Source organism: Microcaecilia unicolor, chromosome 6, assembly GCF_901765095.1.
Source record: "Microcaecilia unicolor chromosome 6, aMicUni1.1, whole genome shotgun sequence".
NCBI lineage: Eukaryota > Metazoa > Chordata > Amphibia > Gymnophiona > Siphonopidae > Microcaecilia > Microcaecilia unicolor.
In genome coordinates, this window is record NC_044036.1 from 100856579 (window position 1) to 100882300 (window position 25722).

The following is a 25722-nucleotide window of genomic DNA, read 5'->3' on the forward strand; positions in this document are numbered from 1 at the left end:
GAACAGGGAAGTTAGAGCAGCATACAGATGAACACAGAGAACGTATAATAACAGAATAACTTTTCATAGGTAGAATAGTAATTTGTTATAAATCATCAGTGTGTTATTTTGAGGGGCTGAATTAGGTTGAAACCTAGTGTGGGGGGCTTTGCCCCCTCCCACCACATGAACTGCAGTCTGTATTTATCTATGCACTTATGACATTTAGATCCTGGATTAAACATGAATTAGGTTGAAACCTGATGTGGGGGGGCCCTTGCCACTCCCCACACAAACTGCATGTTTGGAAGGGGAAAAGGATGTGTAAAAGATAATGTTGTGCGGGAGGGTATGAGGGGGTTACTGGCCCCCCAAATGATCTGTAAGAGAAGGGAGGGAGATTTCTTGTCCTAGTGTGTGTTGTATTTTTTGGATTATGGGTGGGAATTGTCCTTCCTGGTGTGGTAAGAATTGGTTCAGTGGGAATTGTCCAGATGAGAATTGGTGGGTGGGAGCTGACCTAGAACCCAATAAACAACTATGTTTGGTGGACGTTAGTTAAACATACGTATACCACTTTGTTCTGTTGCTGATGCATCAAAACAATTATCCTTGTAAACCAAGTTCTAAATTTTTTAAACAATTTTCAACTTGTGTTTTTATGCAGTTTTTTTTTATTTGTTTGTCTTGATGTTCATATAATCTTGATGAAAAGAAAAATGAATTTGTTATATCACAAATCACATTACAAAAGATTTGAAGTCAAAGCAAAATCATTATGGACATAAAACACAGATCTGTTAGTATACAGTGAGGGAGGACCAAGATAGAAAAACCATGGGGACATGGATTCAGAAGAAATAAGAAAAGTTCAACAAGCCAAGACCTTAGTTGTTGGAAGCCTTCTGAGACCTCAGTCCTCTACATTAAGGGAAAATGCAACTGAGAGGGTTCATTAACAATATAAGCATTATTCTGAAAGTTAAGACGTCATTTAGAGGGAGATCTAGAACAAACCTAGCTCAGAGAAAGAGGACGTACTGGTGCAAGTCCAGGAATTGTTTTTTCCCCTTGTTTTCTTACAGACATCAGGAAATATATGAACTCTAGCTCCCATTAATATCACATTCTTAGTATAAAAATATAAACACATTAACTGATCTCTATCTTGCAGAAGTAAGATACTAACAATGTACTTCTCTTAATATCCTCCTCCCTTGACCTTCTTAAAAACCCTGGTGATGGGGATGCAGAATGAGGACTGGCCAGCTGAGCAGTACACATGGAGGAGGGTTGGACTGATGGAGGAGGCAGAGCACTTAGGACGGACGGATGGATAGACCCCTTTCTCCCCTGCTCCTTTCATCGTGTCGCTAATTTTTGGCATTATCTGGGCTGTGAAATTTTACGTCACCTGGCAACCCTGCCCTGATTAGTAGTGGCACGTTGCCTTTTGGCAGGCTGTGACCCCTGTTTGGCGTGTGCCGCCTCCTGACGAGTGGAGGAGTAGCCTAGTGGTTAGAGCACCGGTCTTGTAATCCAGAGGTAGCCGGTTCAAATCCCACTGCTGCTGCTTGTGATCTTGGGCAAGTCACTTAACCCTCCATTGCCTCAGGTACAAACTTAGATTGTGAGCCCTCCTGGGACAGAGAAATATCCAGTGTACCTGAATGTAACTGACCTTGAGCTACTACTGAAAAAGATGTGAGTAAAATCTAAATAAAAAATAAAAAATCTTCCGGTACACCAGGATTTGTAACTTGCACAAGATAATACGATGCTTCTCCAACCTTCGGTGTGGGGTGCGGAGATCCTTTTACTGTAGAAATCAAACCAGCAGGAAAATTCCACTTATAAAGTATGTGCTCCAATCTCAAAAATGTTGTCATCCCCTGGAAGGCTCATCTCTTCTGCAAAGTCATTGGGACAGATCCAGATATAACTCCACTGTTGTCTCCTGCCATTTTATGGGGCCCTGCATGCATGTTAATGCCAAAATATTGTACTTAAAAAGAAAGCCCTGCAGACAGAGCACAATATCTTGGCTCCAATTGTATCTCCAGACCCCCATCACCTGATGTTTCTGATCAATTCTAACATCGGGAGCAGCTTGGGTTATTGGCATCCAAACTGGAAATTAAAGTGAGCAGGTCTTGCGTCACAGCCATATAGTTACTATATGCTGTCTTCTCTGGAAATCCCTGCAGGCACAGATTATTACTCTGGGATCTGTTTTCCAGATCCTTGGCTTTCTCCCAGAGCACCTGAATATCTTTAGTGTGAGAGTCACTTACAGATTTAACTGAATCCAGTGAATCCTCACGTGACGACACAATATTCCATTTCCTCTTGCCTGTCTCTGAGCTCCCGATTCTTGCTTAATGTCAGTAAGTGCCATTTTAATATCCTAATGTACCAGTACAAATTCTTTTTTTAAGATCTGACATCCAGCAAGCCAATTTATGGGAACCCTGTGCCACACTCTGTCTCTCTGCATCGGTGGTATAGTCTCCTTCAGGCTCCACTGATAACATGGGTGCCATCTTAATATACCACAAGGCACTGCAAAACACAATCTGTCTGGTGATCTCACTGCGCTGCTCATTTTCTTGTCAGGGGATCACAGTAACCACAAGTTGCACTTATCCAATAAGTAAATATGAAGTGTGGAAAGTTCAAAAGCTGCATATGAGGAGAGTTTTATTTATTTATTTATTACATTTGTATCCCACATTTTCCCAGCTATTTGAAGGCTCAATGTGGCTTACATAGTACCGTAAAGGCGTTCGCCAATTCCGGTATGAACAAATACAGTAATGTGGTAGAATAAGGTTCATGTGTAACAGACACATTAGGGAATCGTACAGGGGAAAAGTTCTTATGTCCATTACAAAGATAATGGAGCAGCTGGGATGGAGCTTCCATCTCGGACGCTGATGTCATTTCCTCCCCATGTATGAATTTAAGGAACATATAATGCTAGACTGTTCTATAGCAAAGGGATAGCCTTCAGGTCTTTGTTCAGAAAGCCTTAAAAGAGCTTTGTTTTGAATGGCCTGCAGCTTTGCTTACACCCTATGCGATAGTGCTTCCTAGTGCTATTGTATGCTCTTCCTTTTTCTGTGAGAGCAAATAATGTTGAAGTTGGCCTATTCCACAATGTGCCTTTGTCAGCCATCTCAGGTTTGCTTTTCATATGTATAGCTATTAAAATTTTTTTTTGTATATTCCTATTTGCATAAAAACTGATCTGTTACATTGGACATGGCACATAAGTGTGGATCTGTTGCAGAGATATGTAAGCATATCATCAAAACTTCAAGCTTTGCATATTTGAGGCTGCTAATACAGCACATTCTTACACCACAAATGTATTATAATTCAAGAAAGGTTATTTAGACAATTGTCACAGTGACTTAATATATATTTGAACAAAAGGGAAAATTAGAATTTTGTTTAGTGAATATCTAAAGTTTCAATAGTACTAGGGATGTTCACAGATTAAAATGTTTAATTGAACGGTTGGCTGCGATCAAAATTTGTAATTGTGTGATTAATCACATGGAGGGTTCCCCTCGCATTTCCTCCTATACAGTGAAAAATATACATAGCAGAAGTAGATTATTAAAACTGACATAGTGAGAATTTAGGTTCAAGATGGCCGCTGCTGTATCCTGACCTACCTGCTAGCTCTCTGAACTTTTTGTTTTCTTGGGATGCCGAAGAGAAGGGGCCGTCCTGCCTACACTGCTCCTCAGCGGCAAAACCCTCCCGCAGGAGTAGGTGAAATTCAAGCATATTTTCAGAGAGCGTCTGTTCCAGTATCATCTGAAGGCAGCCCGCTGGTCCGTCCCGGAGTGAATGGGGACCCCGGAGCGCTCCCTGGTTTAGAGCTTTCGCTCAGCCCCGTTGCAAGAACTCCTCCCCCACAACCCTCTGGCAGCAGTACTCCACTGTTGGCGTCCTCAACCCCGTTTCCCATGCTTGGTACGGGAGAAGAGAGACTGGAGGTGGTGCAATCAACCGAAGGAGTTCGGGAAGTTAGAACTGAAAATGAAGATGGAAGAGGTGCCATTGGTAACTTCTGTGGCAGCGAAGGAGAACGAAACTGTGAGTCTGGAACAGGCTATTTCCAATAGACTGAGGTAGCATCCACACAATTTCTTATATCTATTAATAAACCCCAAGAAGTCACCCTGTATAGTTTATGGACTCTTGTTGTGGATTTAGGAAAAGCAATGTGTCCTCAAGTACAAAAATTGACCCAGGACCTTTCTATATTAGAGTAGAAAACTAAAGAAGTTGACTTTAGGAACGGACGGGGAGAGGGATCTTGGGGTGATAGTATCTGAGGATCTGAAGGCGACGAAACAGTGTGACAAGGCGGTGGCCATAGCTACAAGGTTGTTAGGCTGTATAGAGAGAGGTGTGACCAGCAGAAGAAAGGGGGTGTTGATGCCCCTGTATAAGTCGTTGGTGAGGCCCCACCTAGAGTATTGTGTTCAGTTTTGGAGGCCGTACCTTGCGAAGGATGTAAAAAGAATTGAAGCGGTGCAAAGAAAAGCTACGAGAATGGTAAGGGATTTGCGTTACAAGACTTATGAGGAGAGACTTGATGACCTGAACATGAATACTCTGGAAGAAAGGAGAAACAGGGGTGATATGATACAGACGTTCAAATATTTGAAAAGTATTAATCCGCAAACGAACCTTTTCCAGAGATGCGAAGGAGGTAGAACGAGGGGACATGAAATGAGATTGAAAGGGGGCAGACTCAAGAAAAATGTCAGGAAGTATTTTTTCACGGAGAGAGTAAGTGGATGCTTGGAATGCCCTCCCGTGGGAGGTGGTGGAAATGAAAACGGTAACAGAATTCAAGCACGCGTGGGATAAACATAAAGGAATCCTGTTCAGAAGGAATGGATCCTAAGGAGCTTAGCTGAGATTGGGTGGCAGAGCCGGTGGCGGGAGGCGGGGATAGTGCTCGGCAGACTTATACGGTCTGTGCCAGAACCGGTGGTGGGAAGCGGGGCTGGTGATTGGGAGGCGGGGATAGTGCTGGGCAGACTTACACGGTCTGTGCCCTGAAAAGGACAGGTACAAATCAAGGGAAGGTATACACAAAAAGTAGCACATAACGAGTTTATCTTGTTGGGCAGACTGGAAGGACCATGCAGGTCTTTTTCTGCCATCATCTGCTATGTTACTATGTTTAAAGTGGAAACTTTAATACAACAAAATAAGGAGCATGAAAAACAGGTTCAAAAGATACAGTCCTACCAAGAGAATACTGTTAAAGACTTGACACTTCTAAGGAGGAAAGCTGAATTTCTTGAGAACTCAGTAAGGAGTAATAATCTCCGTTTCTTAAATTTTCCTAAACAATTCACTATTCCTCTGCGAGATATGTTAAGAAAATATGTAAAAGAAGCCATTCCTCCATTTTCCCAGATATATTATTTGCCTGCTAAATCAAGACAATCAAGAACTAGACGTATCCGCACTATTAGAGTCTTTAGTCAACGAGTTGGTAATACCATCAATGTTAATTGCTACTGTTGCTTTAGCACCGGATAAGATCTGGTTAATGAAACTGTTCTTTAAGAATAAAGAAAAAACTTTTCTTGGACAGCGAATCCAAATTTTCCCTGATGTCTCCAAAGATACTCAGAGGAGACGCCAGCAATTCTTGCTTTTGAAACCAGGGGTTCTTCAATTGGGGCTACTTTTTTTTAAAGATACCCTTGTAAATGTGTTATCAAATATCAGTCGATTTTAAGTATGTTTTTTCGAACCTTTCCAGCTCACAACTTTCTAAACAACTAGAAGAATAGTGGGGGGCTTTAGCAACTGATCTCTTGATACATTAATTTCATTGGTATCATTAGATAGTCCGGCTTAGCAAATTCCTTTAAGAAATTATGTAAACTTATATTTCCATTTGTTTAACACAGGGCTTTTTTTGAGGGGGAACTTGGGGGTACTGAGTACCAGCACCTTTTTCATTATCTGCTAAAATTGACTCGTGGTCCTCAAGTTTTAATGATAGAATTCAGGCTCTACACACCAATTCTGCCTTTTCATAGAATCTGTGACTGGTTGCAGGGGGCCTGGCTATTGTGGGGTAGGCCCCTCAGTGATCATCCCACCCCTGAAGGGTGGTCTGGCATTTGAGTACCGGCACCTTTTTTGCTAGAAAACAGGCACTGGTTTAACATCTTGAATCCAAAGATAGTGGACTTGAGTAAACCTGGCGGGAAGTTTGGTTTCCTTATGATTGTGTAACATGAATTTTGTGCCAGTTTTTTTTTTTTTTTTTTTTTTAACTTTTCTGTACAAGTATTATACTTGATTGTAATTAAAAATTTCATAAATATAAAAAAAACCTGACATATTTCAATTACTAAACTGAAAATAAAATACATTTTTCTTACCTTTTGCTGTCTGATTTTATTTTTCTAATCACTTGTTCCCTGCTTCTGGTTCTGCTTTCCTCTGTCTGTGCTCTGAACTCTGTTTCCAGGGTATCCAATCCATTCATTATTTCTTTTCTTGCTTCTTCACTTCATGCCTTATATTCAACCTTCAAATTCAACTTTCTTCCATTTTTCTTCCCCCCTAGTTTTCATATATTCTCTTTCCTTCACCTCCCCTCCATGGGCACCATCTCCTCTCTTCTTTCTTCTCTTCCTTGCCCTCCATGGGCATAATTTCCTCTCTTCTCTTCTTTCCTCTCCTCTCCCTTCCCTCTATGGGCACAATCTTCTCTCTTCTTTCTTCCCTTCTGTTCCTACGTGCACCATCTCCTCTCTTTTTCCTTCCCTTCCTTCTATGGCCATCTCCCCCCCTCCCTCAAGGGAACCATCTCTTCCCTTCTCCCTTCCCTTACCCTCATATCCCCTCTTCTGCATGGGTACAATCTCCCTTATTTGTTTTTCAGATCCTGGCATCTTTGCCTGGCTGTATTTTCCTTTCCCTTTGCCTGCACTCTGGCATCTCGCACTCTCCTTCCCCCTACCAACCACCCTACAGTTCCTCAATTTTCTCCCGCGGGTCTCAACATCTTTCTCTGCATCTGACTCTCCCCAGCTCTCCCTGTGTACCTTTACTGTCACTTGACTCAAGTCTGGAGCCCTCCCTCTGTAGTGAGTAGCGTCCTTCCGACAGGAAACACGAAGTTCTATCAGAAGAGGTGGGAACTACAGAGGGAGGGCTCCCAGCTCAAAATAAGCCGTGCGCGTCTAGTGCTGAACACCTCCTTGGTTCTTCAGCCAGTAAAGGCAAGCTGGGAGGGCGAGAAAGAGGAAGATACCAGACTGTGTGTGTGTGGGAGGAGACTGGGCAGTGGCGAGGCAGAAGCAGTAGAAAGCTGAAAGAAGAAGACAAAGGGAGATGGAGAGAGACACAGGTAACAGGGCAAGAAGCAGGGAATGTAATGCAATTAATGTGTTAAAATTATTAATGCGAGTTAAAATTTTTACACAGTGATCGCGTTAATGCATTAAATGGACAGCCATAATTAGTACTAATAAATATGAAGTTCTATTAGGAGACCATTGGCAAAAGACAAGTCATAGGTGATTTGCAGTTTAGAGCTGGAATTATTCATCTTCTGTGAAAAAAGCAAATGGTCACCTATTCAAATTATCAATACCATAAATGTGATCCTGTAATGATTCATTCCAGCATCCACCTAATATATATAGACAGAGGCATCATAGAGACATACTGAAAACATGTGGAAAGTATTTTAACTTCAGTTTCTAATCCAACCTCATTTTTGAAAAGGTATTCAAATGTATGTGTGTTCCATAATTATTGTGACTATTCTCAACAATATATCTTCATGTGCAAAATAATGTCCCAAATTAAAAAAAGAAAACATACTGTATAAGTAACTTACCTGAAACATGTGAAGAATGACAAATAATTGCAATTCATTCCACAGCGCTAGTGTTTGGGCAGACAAACTGCCTTTAAGGGATTGCCATATCTTAAAATCAGATGAATGAGGTTACCAACAGAACAGCTGTACCTATGAAAATGTTACCAACTGAGCAGACACTGTTGGATGGGCAGTTGCTTTATTAGTTAACTTCCTTTGTCTGACTTTTGAGCAAGACATGGCATCCTCTTGACAAAGAGAGTCTGTCTGCTGAAGCTAAGTGCATTTGTTTTTTAACTGTTCATTTTGGGATTATGTACTGAAGTCTTTATATAAAGATTGTAAATGCTCAGCAAGAGCAATTGGGAAAGAGTTTGAGTTAGAATGGGGACCACACAAGGCATGCTTTCTTAAACTGGGCATTTTCAAGTTGGTGGACTTTAACAACATTTAATTGTTTGACCATGTCATCATCATTTACATAAGTATTGCCATATTAGGACAGACTGAAGGTCCATCAAGCCCAGCATCCTGTTTCCAATAGTGGCCAATCCAGGTTACAAGTACTGGTGTCTATAATTAAGTTTTATTTCAGGTATACTGCACTATTTCCCATCCCCCAAAACTCTCTCTTTTTCCTATCAGCCACATGAAGGAATTTCTGGCAGGTCACATGCTCTGATGGGGTCTCATGTTACTAAGGCAATTCAGATACCTGGTATATCCTGTTACAAAAGTTATAAGGTATGGCAAGGACAAATTTCAAGCTTCCATCACATATGAAAGTCCCAATTACAAGTCTCCAGCCCATGTTCAGCACCTATGGTTGGTCCAGGGTAGAGGAGAGGTGGATGCTCACAACAGCCTATAAAACCTTGCTGCAGATAAATGAACTCTGAAAAACCAGGCATGCTTGGAGAGAGAGTGTTTCAGATCCGTCCAGTGGCCTATGGTTTTTCCCAAGGGGGTTTTACTTCCCCCCCCCCCCCCCCCTTGATAGATTCATAGCTATAGAGAATTAGTCTTTCTCTCTCTCTCTCTCTCTCTCTCTCTCTCTCTGTTCTGTGACCTTTTTTATGAGGAACAAACTTTTCTTCCTTCTTTATCTAATTAGTCTAATTATAATTACCAGATGTCTCGTTCTAGTGGTGAGCCCTTAGATTCCCTAAGGCCCGCAAGGCCTAAGAGGACAGCCGAGCACCCCGAATCTTCACCCGCGGCGACCGCCGTTCACCGAGGGTTGAGCCCCCAGCTGCGGGCGGTCAGCAGGACTGCTGGAACCGCGGGGTGACGGCTGACCCGGCTGGTAGTCAGAATGCAGTCTTAGAAGCACGACTGGCAAGGGCGGCCAGCAAGTAGCACAGTCTCTGGAAATGGACTAGCAGACCGCTAGCGAGATTACAGTCTCTAAAGAAAGGCTAGCAGGACGGCTAGCCGGGATTACGACTTCTGGAGAAAGGCTAGCAGGATGGCTAGCTGAGGAGGGACACAGTCTCCGCAGGAGGGCTAGCAGGACGGCTAGCTGAAGAGGAACACAGTCTCCGCAGGAAGGCTAGCAGGACGGCTAGCTGAAGAGGAACACAGTCTCCGCAGGAGGTGGGAACACTCCGGGGTCCTCTGTGTCGGCTTCTGAATGAACGAAACGGAAGCACTGGACCTCTTCCGTTTCGTTGTTTAAATCCCCCGCCAACCATCCCTTCACCGGGAGAGGAGCCAATCCCCCCGGTCCTGGCAGGCAAGGAACGCCTGGATTGGCCAGCCTGCCTTGCAGGCGGAGTCTCAACATTAAAGCGCCAATCCAGCGCGAGTAGGCGGAGCTTCCTCGTCCGCTCCGGCCCAGGAAGACGATGACGCCGGCGCCGCCATCTTGGCCGGCGTGCTCCCTTCTTTGAGGCCGGCGCTTGTTCCAGCGGGTCGCCGGCCTCGGCCCGAGCCGCGGCCGCGCTGGCTCCGTCGACGCCGCGTCTCCGCTGCCCGGAACCCCGCGAGCCCCGATGACCATCGTTCCCCCCAGCGGGAGCACAGGTAAGGGCCCGGAACGGGACAGTATCCTCCCCGGATGCCCCCTTCTCCCTGGGCCCGGGTTTGGAAGGATATCGGGCGTGGAAGGCCTTGACCAATTCTGGAGCATGTACATTCGCCGCGGGCTCCCAGGAGTTATCTTCGGGACCAAAATACTTCCAAGATAATAAGTAATACAGCCTTCCCCGTCGCTTCTTAGAATCCAGCACCTCCTCTACTTCATACTCCGGATCTGGGTTAACCTCGAGAGCTTCATCCTCGGATTGGTGAGGGTGCCATCGGGACCCACGAAACCTCTTCAGTAAAGAGATGTGGAAGGCGTTGTGCACGCGTAGGGTCCTCGGGAGCTGCAACCGATATGTTACGGTTCCAATTCGTTCCTGGATAGCATAAGGTCCAATGTACCGAGGTCCCAGCCTCTGGGAGGGCACCCGGAGTCTCAGGTACTTTGTACTTAGCCATACCTTCTGCCCCGGCTGGAGCACTGGGGCGGGTCGCCGGTGGCGATCGGCAAAGACTTTATCCTTGGCAGCGGTTTTCTGTAGTTGTTCCCGAGCCATTTCCCAAACCTTCTGCAGCTCCGCTAGGGTTTGGTCCCCCCCAGGGGTTAAAGCTGGAGAAGGGAACGGCCCTGGAAGCCTAGGATGTCGCCCGTATACCAAGAAGAACGGAGAATGTCCTGAGGATGAATGGTCACTTTGGTTATAGGCAACCTCAGCCCATGGAAGTAGAGAGGCCCAGTTATCTTGACGTTTGTTGATAAATGCCCGCAAGAATCCTTTCAATGTTTGGTTAATCCTCTCGACCATGCCGTTGGTTTGGGGGTGGTAGGCGGATGAAAAGTGAGTCTCTACCCCCAAAGCCGTACACAAGGCTCTCCAGAAGCGTGAGGTGAATTGAGGTCCTCGGTCACTGACGATCCGACTGGGCAGCCCATGTAACCGAAAAATGTGCTGAATGAAGGATTGTGCTAGAGAGGCCGCCGATGGAAGGCTCGGTAATGGAATAAAATGAGCCATTTTAGAGAAACGGTCTACCACGACCCAAATCACGGTGTGACCCTGGGAGCGGGGAAGGTCAGTGATGAAATCCATGGATAATTCCGTCCAAGGAGCGGTCGGTACCGGCAGTGGTTGTAGGTCCCCCACGGGGGCCCCAACTAGTGGCTTAGTCCGTGCACACACAGGACACGAAGTGACAAATTGGAGAATATCTTGCCTTATCCGTGGCCAGTGATACTGTCTCGCAATGAACCGGAGGGTCTTCTGATACCCGAAATGCCCGGCCCATCTAGATGAGTGACCCCATTGCATTACTCTGTCTCGGTCGGCGGCCGGCACTAACTCCTTAGTCAGTGCAACCTCTCCTGTAGCCGCACTGAGACATGTTGGGTCTAACATGGGGTGGATCTCCGTGGTTTCCTCAGGAACTTCAAATGCTCGAGAGAGCGAGTCCGCCGGGGTATTCTGAGAAGCCGCCCGGAATACTAACTGAAAGTGAAACCGGGCAAAGAATAATGACCATCGGGCCTGTCGGGGATTTAACCGCTGGGCCTCTTGAAGATACAGGAGGTTCTTGTGGTCAGTGATTACCGTAAATCGGTGCTCCGCTCCCTCCAGCAGGTGCCTCCACTCCTGCAGGGCTAATTTCAAGGCCAAGAGTTCTCTATCCCCTACCGTATAATTCCGTTCTGCAGGGGAGAACTTACGTGAGAAGAATGAGCAAGGTTGACGTCGGCCTTTGGGGTTGACTTGCGAAATGACTGCCCCAGCCCCCAGGGCGGACGCGTCCACTTCTACAATAAAAGGTTTCTCGGGATCCGGCGCCAACAGGATGGACGCTGAATTGAACGCCTCCTTTACCTGACGAAAAGCCGCTTGCGCCTCTGGCGGCCAATCCCGGACCCTCGCGTTCTTTCGGGTGAGCGCCGTCAGCGGAGCTGTCAGTTGGGAATACTGAGGAATAAATTGGCGATAATAGTTCGCGAACCCCAGGAAACGTTGCAGTGCCTTTAGTCCCAGCGGTTGTGGCCACTCTCGAATCGCCCGGAGTTTGTCCGGCTCCATCTGTAAGCCCCTGGGTAACAAAATATGTCCTAAAAAGGGTATTGATCGCTGATGAAAGGCGCACTTACTGAGTTTAGCGAATAGACGGGCTTGTCGTAACCGGTGCAGCACTGCACGGACGTGGCCCGTATGCTCAGCGGGGTCTTTGGAATAAACCAGGATGTCATCCAGGTATACAATTACCGTGGAGTTCAGCAAATCCTCGAGCACATAGTTGATAAGTCGCTGAAACACCGCAGGGGCATTACATAGGCCGAATGGCATCACCCGGTATTCGAAATGTCCCTCGTGGGTGTTGAAAGCCGTCTTCCATTCGTCCCCAGACCGGATTCGAACTAAATTGTAGGCTCCCCGCAAATCCAGCTTAGTAAACATCTGTGCTCCTTGTAGCCTGTCAAAGAGCTCGGGAATGAGCGGCAGAGGGAAACGATCCTTCACTGTGATGGCATTTAACCCTCTATAGTCAATACAGGGCCTCAAGGATCCATCCTTCTTGGTGACAAAAAAGAATCCCGCCCCCGCTGGGGACGTGGAGGCCCGGATGAACCCTTTCCGCAGGTTCTCCCGGATGTATTCTTGCATTACCTTGGACTCTCCTCGGGACAGGGTATACAGTCGGCCCCGAGGTGGCATGGTATCCGCCTTTAAATTAATGGCACAGTCGAAAGACCGATGCGGCGGTAGCACCTCCGCTTCCTTTGAATTAAACACATCTGCGAAGTCTCTATAATCCATTGGTAGAGAGTCCAGCTCTACCCGTCCCCCACCGGGCCCTATATTTAATGCCGGGCAGCTGCCAGTCCGGGTCTTACAACAACTTTCCTGACAGGAGCAACCCCAAGCCTGGATACTTCCCCCGGTCCAGTCGATAACCGGACTGTGACACCGCAGCCACGGCAGTCCTAGGACCACTGGGTGAATGGTCCGGGATAGTACCAGGAATTGGACTTCCTCCCGGTGATTCTCCCCCACCTGCAATTCCAACACGGGGGTGATCTCCGTGACCGGTTGGGGTAGAGTAGTTCCTTGGATGGTGGTTATTTGCAGCGTCGGCCTGCGCGGAAGCGTAGGCCAGCCCATTTGCTGCAGCAGTTCGAGCCCGATGAAGTTACCCCCGGAACCAGAGTCCACCAGGGCCCGGGTCTGGATCGTGGCCTCTTGCCACCGTAACATTACTGGCAGTGTTATCAAGGAGTCCGGTAGGGGAGCAGAGTGCCCCAAGAACCCTCCCCTCAGGGTGCCTTGGGGGAAGCGTTTCTTTCTGTCTGAGGGAGCCAGCCGTTGGCGGCCCATTACCATCGGCTCCTCCCCATCCTCCTTGTAGTCCCGGTTCCCATGGCGAGGGGACGGCCCTTTGCCCATCCGGGACGTTCCCCGCGCCCACTTCTGTCGCTCCGCCCGGGCTCTAGCCCGCTCCTGGAACCGGGTGTCGACTCGTATACAGAGCGAAATCAGGGCATCCAACTGTCCGGGAACTTCCCGTCCAGCCAGTTCGTCCTTGATCCGCTCTTGTAAGCCTTCCATAAAGATGGCCATCAAGGACTCTGGATTCCAACGCAGCTCCGTGGCTAGGGTCCGAAACCGAATGGCATAATCGGCCACCGTCCCCTCTCCCTGATGGATCCGCAGCAGTTCCGACGCTACGGAGGATGGTCTGCCTGGAAGGTCGAACACCATCCGGAACCGGCGCTGAAATTCACTGTAGTCATCCAAGATGGGGTCCTGTTGTTCGTTTAGGGGAGCCACCCACGCCTGGGCTTTCCCTTCACAAAGGCCCATAATGTAGCCCACTTTACTTTGGTCCGAAGCAAATGCCTCTGGTTGCATCCGGAAGGCCAGGTTGCATTGGTTGAGGAACCCCCGACAACCTCCGGGAGTCCCATCATAACGTGCTGGTTCAGGGAACCGAGGTCCCGTGCGGAACCCTCCCAACCGGGGAGCTGCTGCGGCCCCCTGGACCGCAGCGGCCTGGTTCTGTACCTGAAGTGTAGAAAGTTGAGAACACACATTCTGGAGTGCCCCAGACAGGGCGTTCAGCTGCTCCTGCTGCTGCTGAAGTACCTTGGCCAGGTCCCGTAGGTCAGGTTGCGTCGGCGAGCTCATGGCTTCCGTTTCCTGTCTCGTTCTAGTGGTGAGCCCTTAGATTCCCTAAGGCCCGCAAGGCCTAAGAGGACAGCCGAGCACCCCGAATCTTCACCCGCGGCGACCGCCGTTCACCGAGGGTTGAGCCCCCAGCTGCGGGCGGTCAGCAGGACTGCTGGAACCGCGGGGTGACGGCTGACCCGGCTGGTAGTCAGAATGCAGTCTTAGAAGCACGACTGGCAAGGGCGGCCAGCAAGTAGCACAGTCTCTGGAAATGGACTAGCAGACCGCTAGCGAGATTACAGTCTCTAAAGAAAGGCTAGCAGGACGGCTAGCCGGGATTACAACTTCTGGAGAAAGGCTAGCAGGACGGCTAGCTGAGGAGGGACACAGTCTCCGCAGGAGGGCTAGCAGGATGGCTAGCTGAGGAGGGACACAGTCTCCGCAGGAGGGCTAGCAGGACGGCTAGCTGAAGAGGAGCACAGTCTCCGCAGGAAGGCTAGCAGGACGGCTAGCTGAAGAGGAACACAGTCTCCGCAGGAAGGCTAGCAGGACGGCTAGCTGAAGAGGAACACAGTCTCCGCAGGAAGGCTAGCAGGACGGCTAGCTGAAGAGGAACACAGTCTCCGCAGGAAGGCTAGCAGGACGGCTAGCTGAAGAGGAACACAGTCTCCGCAGGAAGGCTAGCAGGACGGCTAGCTGAAGAGGAACACAGTCTCCGCAGGAAGGCTAGCAGGACGGCTAGGCTGAAGAGGAACACAGTCTCCGCAGGAAGGCTAGCAGGAACGCTAGGCTGAAGAGGAACACAGTCTCCGCAGGAAGGCTAGCAGGACGGCTAGCTGAAGAGGAACACAGTCTCCGCAGGAGGTGGGAACACTCCGGGGTCCTCTGTGTCGGCTTCTGAATGAACGAAACGGAAGCACTGGACCTCTTCCGTTTCGTTGTTTAAATCCCCCGCCAACCATCCCTTTACCGGGAGAGGAGCCAATCCCCCCGGTCCTGGCAGGCAAGTAACGCCTGGATTGGCCAGCCTGCCTTGCAGGCGGAGTCTCAACATTAAAGCGCCAATCCAGCGCGAGTAGGCGGAGCTTCCTCATTGGTCCGCTCCGGCCCAGGAAGACGATGGCGCCGGCGCCGCCATCTTGGCCGGCGTGCTCCCTTCTTTGAGGCCGGCGCTTTTTCCAGCGGGTCGCCGGCCTCGGCCCGAGCCGCGGCTGCGCTGGCTCCGTCGGCGCCGCGTCTCCGCTGCCCGGAACCCCGCGAGCCCCAGCGGGAGCACAGGTAAGGGCCCGGAACGGGACACCAGAGGTACTGATATTAGATTTTGTAAGTTTGTTAGAACTTGAAACTGATGTCTGATCCTGTGCTGGTGGGTGAGTAATTAAAAAGACTTAATTCTCTCTAATTCCTGTAAATTATTTGTTTTATTTTAATGATATTTCATAAGTGTTTTAGCGGATAGCAAACCAAATTGCACAGCCTAGAACACTGGCAAGATCCCAAAACAGTACAAGACATGTTATGCTGCTTATTCTAGAAATAAGCAGTGGGTTTTCCTCAAGACCATTTTATTAATGGCGTATGGACTTTTCTTTTAGGAAGCTAGTCAAACCTTTTTTTAAACCCTGCTAAGCTAACTGCTTTTACCGCATTCTCTGGCAAAGAATTCCAGAATTTAATTACACGTTGAGTGGAGAAATATTTTCTCCGAACTGTTTTAAATTTACTACTTTGTAGCTTCATTGTGTGCCCCCTAGTCCACTCATTCCACTCCACTCATTATTTTATAGACCTCTGTCATATCTCCCCTCAGCTGTCTTTTCTCCAAGTGAAGAGCCTTAGCCGCTTTAGTCTTTCCTCATAGAGAAGTCGTCTCATCCCCTTTATCATTTTTTCTGCCCTCTGTATCTTTTTTTTAATTCCACTATATCTTTTTTGAGATACGATGACCAGAATTGCACACAATATTTGAGGTGTGGTTGCACCATGGAGCGGTATAAAGGCATTATAACGTCCTCATTTTTGTTTTCCATTCCTTTCCTAATAATACCTAACATTCTATTTGTTTTCTTAGCGGCTGCTGCACACTGAGCAGAGGGTTTCAACATATCATCAATGATGGCACCTAGATCCTTTTCTTGAACGGTGACTCCTAATGTGGAACCTTGCATTATGTAAATATGGTTTGGGTTCCTCTTTCCTACATGCATCACTTTGCACTTGCTCACATCAAACGTCATCTGCCATTTGAATGCCCAGTCTCGTAAGGTCCTTTTGTAATTTTTCACAATCGTCTTGCGATTTAACAACTTTGAATAACTTTGTGTTGTCAGCAAATTTAATTACCTTACTAGTTACTCCCATCTCTAGATCATTTATAAATATGTTAAAAAGCAGCAGTCCCAGCACAAACCCTTGGGGAACCCCACTATCTACCCTTCTCCATTGAGAATACTGACCATTTAACCTACTCTCTGTTTTCTATCTTTTAACCAGCTTTTAATCCACAATAAAACACTACCATTCTCTCCCTTACCCCTGAGATTGTACATCAAAAGGAGAAGAAAGTGACTGGCAGCACATCGGGCCACTTCCTCTTCCTGTGCCGACTTAAGCCTGGTTGTTCATATGAATCGCAGGGCTGTACAGACGCTCTCACTATTCAAATAAATGGGTCTAGGCTGGCACAGGGGAAGGAAACAGCTCAAAGTGCAGCTGTTCACTTCTTCCTCTTCTTGCTGAGCATTCTCAGCAGGGGAAGGGGAAAGAGTGAGCAGAACAGCTGTTGCCAATGTCTGTGCTAAAATTTGCACAGCAGGTGCAGCTTCGCACGGTTCCCCCAACTGTCATGTGTGAAACAACAAGCACATCAAAGGTTGGTATCCAATGGCAGGGACCAGATCGATTTATGGATCTTGATTTTGCTGATGATATAGCCTTATAGGGGAGTCAGGAGAGACTTTATAGATCTGAAAACTGCTGGAAAAGTAAGATTGATAATAATGAAAAAAAAACTAATTTATGCCGATTGGAACTAATAACCACAAGCAGTTATTGGGTAGAAACCAGTTGAGAGTGGTTTTCGTTATATTGTCATATTGTCAAACAGTAGTGATGTTAAGGCATATCTGAATTTGTAGAATTGGAAAGGTTATGGCATTTCATCAGTTGTGCTCAATATGGTCAGCCAAATCAATCCGTATTAAAACAAAATTGCACGTTTTTCCACTCCGTTGTCTTGCCAGTTGCATTGTATGATAGCGAAACATGGAAGTTACCAAGATAGGAAAGAAATTGGATTTATTTCACCAGCGATGCCTCGGGGGATGACTTGCCAAGATCACATCACAAATGATGAGGTACTGAGGAAAAGCAACTCCAGAAAATTACAGGATCTTGTTATTGAATGCAGAGCCTGGTTGATAGGGCACATTTTACACGTGCAAGATCCTTATCATCCCAAAGTGGCACTGAAACGGAGACCAGCTGGCGGTTCAAGAAGAAGAGGAAACTGAAACTGACCTGGAGAAGCACACTCAACAGGGATCTGTGCAGTGGAGGTACTACCTGGGAGAGATGGAAGCCATTGTGGCCAATTGAGACAGATGAAGAAAGTTTGTTGCCCACTGTCCAGTGATGCACGAAAGGAATTAAGAAAAAAAAAGAGGATTTTGATAAGCTTTATCATAGAAAATGTAAAGAAACTAATATTAGTAATTATAATTGATTCACACGATTATTTATGGTGAAGTTCCTGGCTACATGCTAAATCTAATTGACCTACCACCCAGAAACAGCTCCAGTCTTTCCCGTTCTTATTTAAATTTACATTATCCAGACTGCAGTGGTCTCAAATACAAGTTCACCTACGCATCCAGCTTCTCCTTCATAGGAACACAGCTCTGGAATGCACTACCTAAATTCTTAAAATCAACTCAGAACTATCTAAATTTCAGGAAATCACTGAAGACCACCTTGTTCAAGAAGGCTTACTTTCCTGACTCAACCTAAGTTACCCTTTCTACTGTTACAGCAAAATCCATAGATCTTATCATTTTTTATTCACTCTTATTATCTATGTTGTTCTTTACAATATGTAATTGTTTAGTATTTTACTATTGCATTGTTTATTTGTATTATAATGAACTGTAGTTTTCTCCTTGATCTTGTGTAAGCCACATTGAGCCTACTACTAGTGGGAAAATGTGGGGTATAAATGTGTTAAATAAATAATTATAATTGAGAGCTTGTGTGGGATAGATGATTATCCAAAGGACTGGAATTGTTGATAGGGTTTGTGATTTCTCCCCCCCCCCCCACCCCTCAATCTTTAGTTTGCAAGCTGATTGTTAAATGGCTTTGTTACTAAATCTAGATTTATTTTTTTTGGCGAACTCTATGTATAACTGTTTTAGACTGACAGACATATATGATACCATTTTGGTAATCATTAAAATGGGTTTGGATGATTAACTTGGATATAGCGAGTACAACCAGTTATGATTCATACTGTATTGTTTCTAATAATGGGCCCACTGCTCTGTTTCGGTCTCAAAATCCATGTAAATTTTATCTTAAAAGCCAAATTTAGATTCCTCCAATAATAGCCCGCCTCCCCCTTAGAATTTAACTAACGGGCATTGCTCCTCCTCCTTCCCCCCCCCCCCCCCCCCGATGAGCAGATCCATCTTCTTACCTTTTCTTATGGTTCTGGTGCTAGGTCAGTGTGCTCAAGGCTCCGCACCAGCCAAGAGCCATAACTGAGGAGAGGTAAGAAGAGAGATATGGTCATCATGGGAGGGGGGTGTGTGTGTGGAGGAGAGCAATGCAGGTTACTGCGGGGGAGCAGGGTGGATTGGAGAGATGGTGCCTCCATTAGTATATACAGCAAAAAGTATGAGGAGCCTTCAGAAATGGGACACAATTCCTTTAATGATAAAAATTGATTTTCCAATATGGACCTGACACGGGCCATGTTTCGGCGCACAGCACCTGCATCAGGGGCTCAAATGTGATCTAATATGAAATGAATGCTGAGTTTAGCAACCAAGCTTCCATTTACCCATTGTTTGTAATAATAGCCCAGGCAATTAGAATAGGTACATTTTTCTGTAATTACACATGGATGTTTGTATTATAGCTATCCTTCCTTCCTTCCTTCCTCTCTGTAGATGTTTCGGTTTGTGTGGTAAGTTTGACATCTCTTCATACAGGGTTTTCCTGTACATATTTTTAAACGGGGACTTGGATTAAAGGTATCTTTTTCCTAGTACAAATGTTTGTTGGTTTTATGTAGGGCTAGATGTGCAGCTATGTTACTCCTGATATCATGTCTCCACATCTAAATTGTATGACTGGGCAAAGGAACAGATGAGGCAAGTTGTCACTCAGCCATTCTGTCCTTTAAAGAAATACTATGGGAGGGAAAAGATGCTGCAAATGGGCTGTGAAGTTTACATACACTGTCTAGTGTTAAACAGATTAACACTAATGAAGTGTCTAATGCTCAGGCCATATTGGCCTAATCACTGGTGGCAGTTCATCTCTCAACTCTGGGATAATTTTGCCCTCTGGCCCTCTTTCGCCACTCTGATTGCCAAACACAGGGAGTTGCCTATCCTTAATAAAGGAAGACAGTGTGTGATCTGACATGCAAATGTAGGTCATTGCATATGTAAATGTGTAATTACAAACCTCCATGCCAAAACGCATTAGTAAGACTTTGCTCTCAGCATGCAGTTGTCACACTGCCTTAGTAGTTAACACTTATATTTCACTCAGGACAGGTTGGGGTTCTTGTAGGTTTGATCCATAGACATATCCTCATTGTTCTCTTTGAGGCTACTTTCATCCTGTGAGAAATTAATCTCTCTTACAGCAGTCTTATTTTGGAATGCATTGCCTACAGAACTTAGATCAGAGCAAGATTATTTTGAAAACAATTGAAATTTTAGCTTTTTCAAAAATACTGCAATTATTCACGAACTTTGGTTAAGATTTTAAATTGTAACCTATTGTTTTTGCAACAATTACTTTGTAAACTGTTCAGAGCTATTGGTTGTGACAGTATATAAAAAAATATACATATGTTAAATCATATGTATATTTTGGTAGTGCAGTGAAAAAACAAGTAGTTTCAAAGTGCATCCATGAAGTACCTCAAATTTAGTTCGTATCCAATTTCTGCATGAAGTAGGTGGTGGTGGTTACCTTCATTTTGCCATTTCCAACTTTTCTGTGAGATCTACTACTACTAGGCAGAACTATAAAGAGGAATAGGAAGAGGTGGCAGAAGATCCTGACTCAGCACTGCACAGACCTGCTGGTGAAAGCAGTAAAATATCAGTGTGGGACCTGTTGTCCTGAAGAGCTAGTGAGACTGACAAGGAGCTGAGCTGGTTGGTTCTTTCACAGGTTTTGGGGGTGGGGATGGAAGTTTTCTCTTGCTGTAAATGATATGTGGAAAGGGGATCAGCTCTGTGGGATGTGAAATTGTGGAAGTTGGCTCTGAGAGCATGTGTATTTAAATAAAGTATGTGATAAACACAATGGATCCTTTAATGATATGAGAAGGAATCCAAACATTGCACACTTCAGCTCAAAACAGTGAAATTACGTTTATCTGCTTCTGAGAAGATATGGGGGGTTTAACATGTATAGAACAGCAGTTGCAATTCTAAACGCCTTTGTCCATGAACAGATATGAAGCTTTCATGCTCTAGTGACCTCATCTGGTATGGTGAAAAGAAAAACACTCTTGAAATCTGTAGGGCTTTATAGCACAGTTGTCTACATGTATGGGATTTATGTGCCATGATCGTTGCAGAGCGTCACTGTGGTGTGTTCCCCCACCTCACTGAGTTATGTTATTAACATGTTTTATAGCTTGCCATATGCCTTATCAGTTCAAGGCAGGTTACAGAATCAAATCGGATACAGTCTTCTGGTAATTACAGATTGAAACAAGCGAAAAACAAAAACCCCAAAAGTACCACAATTGAGACATAGTTCGTGGGAACAGAAGTTTTCAGGTTCGTTCTAAATATAGTATGTTATGAACAACATCGGAGAACTTGAGCTTGTGAGTGATAGGCCATCTGGTAGGGAAGAGAGGCAGAAAAATGTCTAATCAATTTTAAAGCAGCAACTTTAGGAAATCGCAAGAAAATTAGATTTTGTGTCTGGGATCTGTGGAGAACTACTAAATCCATCATGTGCAAAGGGACTACTCCCAACAGAATCTTAAATATCATTGTACATACTTTAAATTTATAAGTTCTTTAATTGGTAACCAGTGTAATTTCAGATAATATTCTTTTACTGAATTGTAAAATGTTGGGCCATAAACAAGTCTGACTGCCATATTTTGCATTACCTGCTATTGATCTAATAATTTCAAGGGGCAGCTGGTTACTGCTAAATTGCAATAATCAAATCTGGCTAACACTAATGCTTGCACAAATCTAAACGTGTTGGGTTCAAAAGGTTTCCTAACAGAGCTCTAAGTTTCTGTAAAATACAATTATGTTTTCTGCAAGATCATTGAAACATGATTGCATTGTAAGTAGGTTGTCTAATTCAACCTCTATAGTCTGTGATTGAGATAGACATCTGGAAACCATTGGGAAGAATAATCCAAATCATGTTACCTGATACTAGGGTCCATCTTGGAGGTCGGCACCCAAGAAAAAGATCTAGGTGGTGATATAGACAGCACGCTGAAATCTTCTACCCAGTGTGCCTCTAGTCTTTGTACTCCTTGTTACAGACATAGGGAAACCATTGCTTGCCCTGGGATTGTTAGCATGGAATGTTGCTACTATTTGGGTTTCTGCTAGGTACTTGTGACCTGGATTGTCTACTGTTGGAAACAGGATACTAGGCTAGATGGGACCATTGGTCTGACCCAGTATGGCTACTGATAGTAAATAATAAAATGTATTTATAACTCCCGCATTATCATAAAATTCTAAGCGAGGAGCAAAGTTACATACATAATGAAGTAATACATTACAAGCAACGCACCATGAGACATTTCAACAAAAAAATCAGCAGTGTAAAGTTTCTTATGTTCTTATGTAGCCATAGCACCTGTGATATGAAAGTATAGTTTGTTTATTTATTTATTTTGTAATATCCTCAACCTCTAGCTGGCATAAACATCTAAAAATGTTTGTTTATGCCAGCTAATTTTAGAACTGTAGTTGAAAAAGCTAAGATTGTTTACTACTAAAATTTAGAAAACACTGAGAATAAGCCAGCAGTGAATGAAAATTCATTGGATTACCAGATTTCTAGCAGGATTTTTTTTCTATGATTAGGTTTAGACAACCTTTACTTCCGTTGATGAATTTCCTAATAACCTAATCAGGCTTACCCTCTGAAGTTGGAGATGGGAAATGTTTACTCATGCTAGTAAAGAAGATAGGTTGAAGGCTCTTTCTCTGGCAAAGAGATCTTCTTTTACATTTGATCTTTATCCTTTCTGCGTCATTAAAACCATGAGTAAGTCGGCATCTGTGCAGTTGAACACAAGGTATTCTTGTCAGGTTCAGTGCTTAAACATTAGAACCTCCTATAGAAATTATCATCCTGTTTCATCTTTCAGAATGAATGATTTGGATGTTTTTAGATCAGGCCTTGACAGTTTTCTTATTTAGGAGCCAACATTGGAATTGCTACATAAATAAAAATGCCACAGTTATATATCTCATCTTTTCTGACTTCTAAGTCCTGTTATTTTATCTTATCTGTCTATAAGTTACACCCTATGAGAGAATCAAAGAACTTTAGTGTGTTGAGAGTGAATGGCCATTTTGAAACTGTATCTATTGGAATCTAAGTGGTTTTCTTTATAATCAGGCAAACAGGTGCCTTCTTCCGGGTGGTGGGAACCTTCCCAGTTGACAGGTTAAGGTTCAAGTCAGAAACTAAATATGGGAGGAGAGTAAGCAAAGGAGAGTGGATCCAGCTTTGCCAAGATGTTTTTGATGTGTATTGTATTGACATTGTAAGTAGCATAATGTTCTATATTGTGTATTTGAATATGTTTACTTCTATAATTCTCTATTACCTATGTTCAACACATTCTTGCTGTACATGTTCTTGAGTGAATTTCTTCAACAAGGTGGTAAATTATTATTTTTTTTAAATTTATTTTATATCTATATAAATAATTCTGACCTCCAACGTTCAGTGAAGCACTGAATCTACTCTTCCTAGGCTAGGCTGTCAGCACCACTCACCCTCAGCCATAGACCCGCCCTCAGCCACGCCCCTTACGGACATAATTCACAACTCCAACGTTCTAATGAAGCCAAATTTCTAATCTCCAACTTCCGTCATGGTGTAGATTGGAATTCTACCATGACTGTGTGCCCGCGTCAAACGTCATGACATCGCGGGCGGAGTCATGGCGGACCAAAAAAGTATTAAAAAAAACCCGCCACCGGCTCTAAAACAGAGGAGCAGTGCCGGTAAGCCCCCCCCCCCCCCACCCCCCCACCGGACCTCTGTCACTTGGCCCTCCCGAGGTGCCACTTCACCACGTCCCCCTCATCCGACTTCGGACCCTCGCCCCCTCCTCTATGACTTCGGACCTCCCCCTCCTCCCCCACACACTCCCTCTCGAATCAGCGAACAATTAGTTCCTACCCTCCGCCCTCCCGTCACGATACACCTCCAGACGTACAGGACACCACCCTCTCCTCCCCACCCCCCAAAGGGTCGTCGTGTCGTCCCTACAAAACACTTGTAGCCACCATCCCTCCATCGTTGCTGTTACGGCGAATGGCAGCAGCAGTCCAAAGCGTCCAGACTCTGCACTTCTCTCTCTCGCACAGCTCAGGTAAAAAACACACGCTGACCCGAATCCAAACCCCCAGCAAAACCCTCTCAGTTCAAAAACACTTCCTCCAACTTTGCCAGCATAACACAAAAAAAACAAACAATACAAAAACCTTTGCAAGCAAGGGACATTCACCGAACCCCCCCACCCCAAAAAAAAAAACATTACAAAAAAAAAACCCATTCCGTGAAAAACCCACTCTCCACACCCCTAAAAAAAAAAAAAACATCAACCCTCCAAGCCCCCTTCATACAACCTATCAATTCAACAAAAACAAACAAACAAACAAAAACCTTGCACAATTATACAATAAACCTCTTTCAACACAATCATTGCAGAAATCAAATACCTTTGCTAGTGCCCGTTTCATTGCTCACCGAAACGGGCCTTTTTTTATTAGTATAGGACTATATGATACAAATTACAAGAAAAAAGGCAAAGTATTTTATTTATTTAAAATATGTATATTCTGCATGATCTAAACAATTCTTGGCGGATTACACTATCAGCATATGCAGTAAAAATCAAGATGAACAATACAAAATCAAAATGATCAAAAAAGGAAGACCTCTGCTGTTTCTAACAAAATGGTAACAAAAATTCTGCTCAAACCTCGTCCACACTCAAGGACTCTCTTGGGGTTAAACAAGAGAAACTGTGAAATACAAAGGAAGTTCCTCACTCTTAATCCATCATACAGTCCACAATAAGGCCCAGAAACAAAGCAAATAACCAAGAAAATACACTTTACAGGAAATAGAAAGGGAAAAGATCCATCAGAGTAGAAGTGGACAGTCTCAGTGAAGGACAGGAACTAATAGCAGGTGACTTAGAATCCACAAACTTTTTCTAGTAGTCTGGAGCAAAGAAAACATATGTGTCAAAGTTATATTTATTGACACATTTACATGGAGAATTCAGCTAGAAAAGTGCACCCAGCTGTTGAACACGTGGTATCAGAGTCAAAACTTGTTGGTGATGTTTCTTTGATGCCCTTGCCTCATCAAGAAAAGCCCTAATTTTATATCCAAGGAAAAGTGATTCATGGTGGTGAAAGTAAAGTCTTAAAACTTGGTCATGATCAAGGTCTAATTCAGAGGAAACAATCAAAGTTGCTGGTTCAAAATCTGGCATATTCGCTTCTATAACTTGAGTCAAATTCAACAGGTCATATGAAGGATCCAAGTTGATTGCAGCTAGAATTGTACCGAATAACATTTTACTATTTGGCTGAATACGAATAAACGGTATTGAGCTTTAACATAACAAATAATAAAAAGAAACAACATGAAATCAGAGATCAACTTTTTGTTTCAGTAGGATTTAGCACAGTGGAGCCCTAGATTATTCATATTGAAATTTAAATAGCTGTTCATCCGAATATGAATAATGTATTCAGGGCACTATTCAGGGCTGAATCAAATTGAATATGAATATTCGGTACAGCTCTAGTTGCAACATTTATTTGTTGATAGATAATTATTTATTTGAAAAAGGTGAAACAAAATATATTCTAGATATTGATGGATAAGAGTTTTCTGGAACTTTCAAAATTTCAACTAGATATTTCTTAAAATTAATTAATTAAAGGTGGTTCTTCTGGTACTTGTGGGAAACTTATGAATTGCACAGTTTTGTGTATTTTACAATGCAGTAAGGTATTATCCTTCACCAGTATACTTTGAGGCATATGCATTTTCAAAGTACTTAAACTTACAAAGTTCTGTAGGTTATTATTTATTTATAAGTCTAAGTGCTTTGAAAATGAGCCCTTGCCATGTCTCATTCATTTTGTATTCCAAAGTCTCTACTGTTTTGCTCGACAGTTATAATTTCCTGTT

The 25722-nt window shown here is 44.5% G+C and overlaps 1 protein-coding gene across 1 annotated transcript in view; it reads left to right on the forward strand.

Annotated features, from left to right (window-relative positions):
* NEK7 (NIMA related kinase 7) overlaps positions 1–25722 on the forward strand; it is a 132197-nt gene that overhangs the window by 16165 nt on the left and 90310 nt on the right. The window lies entirely within an intron of this gene.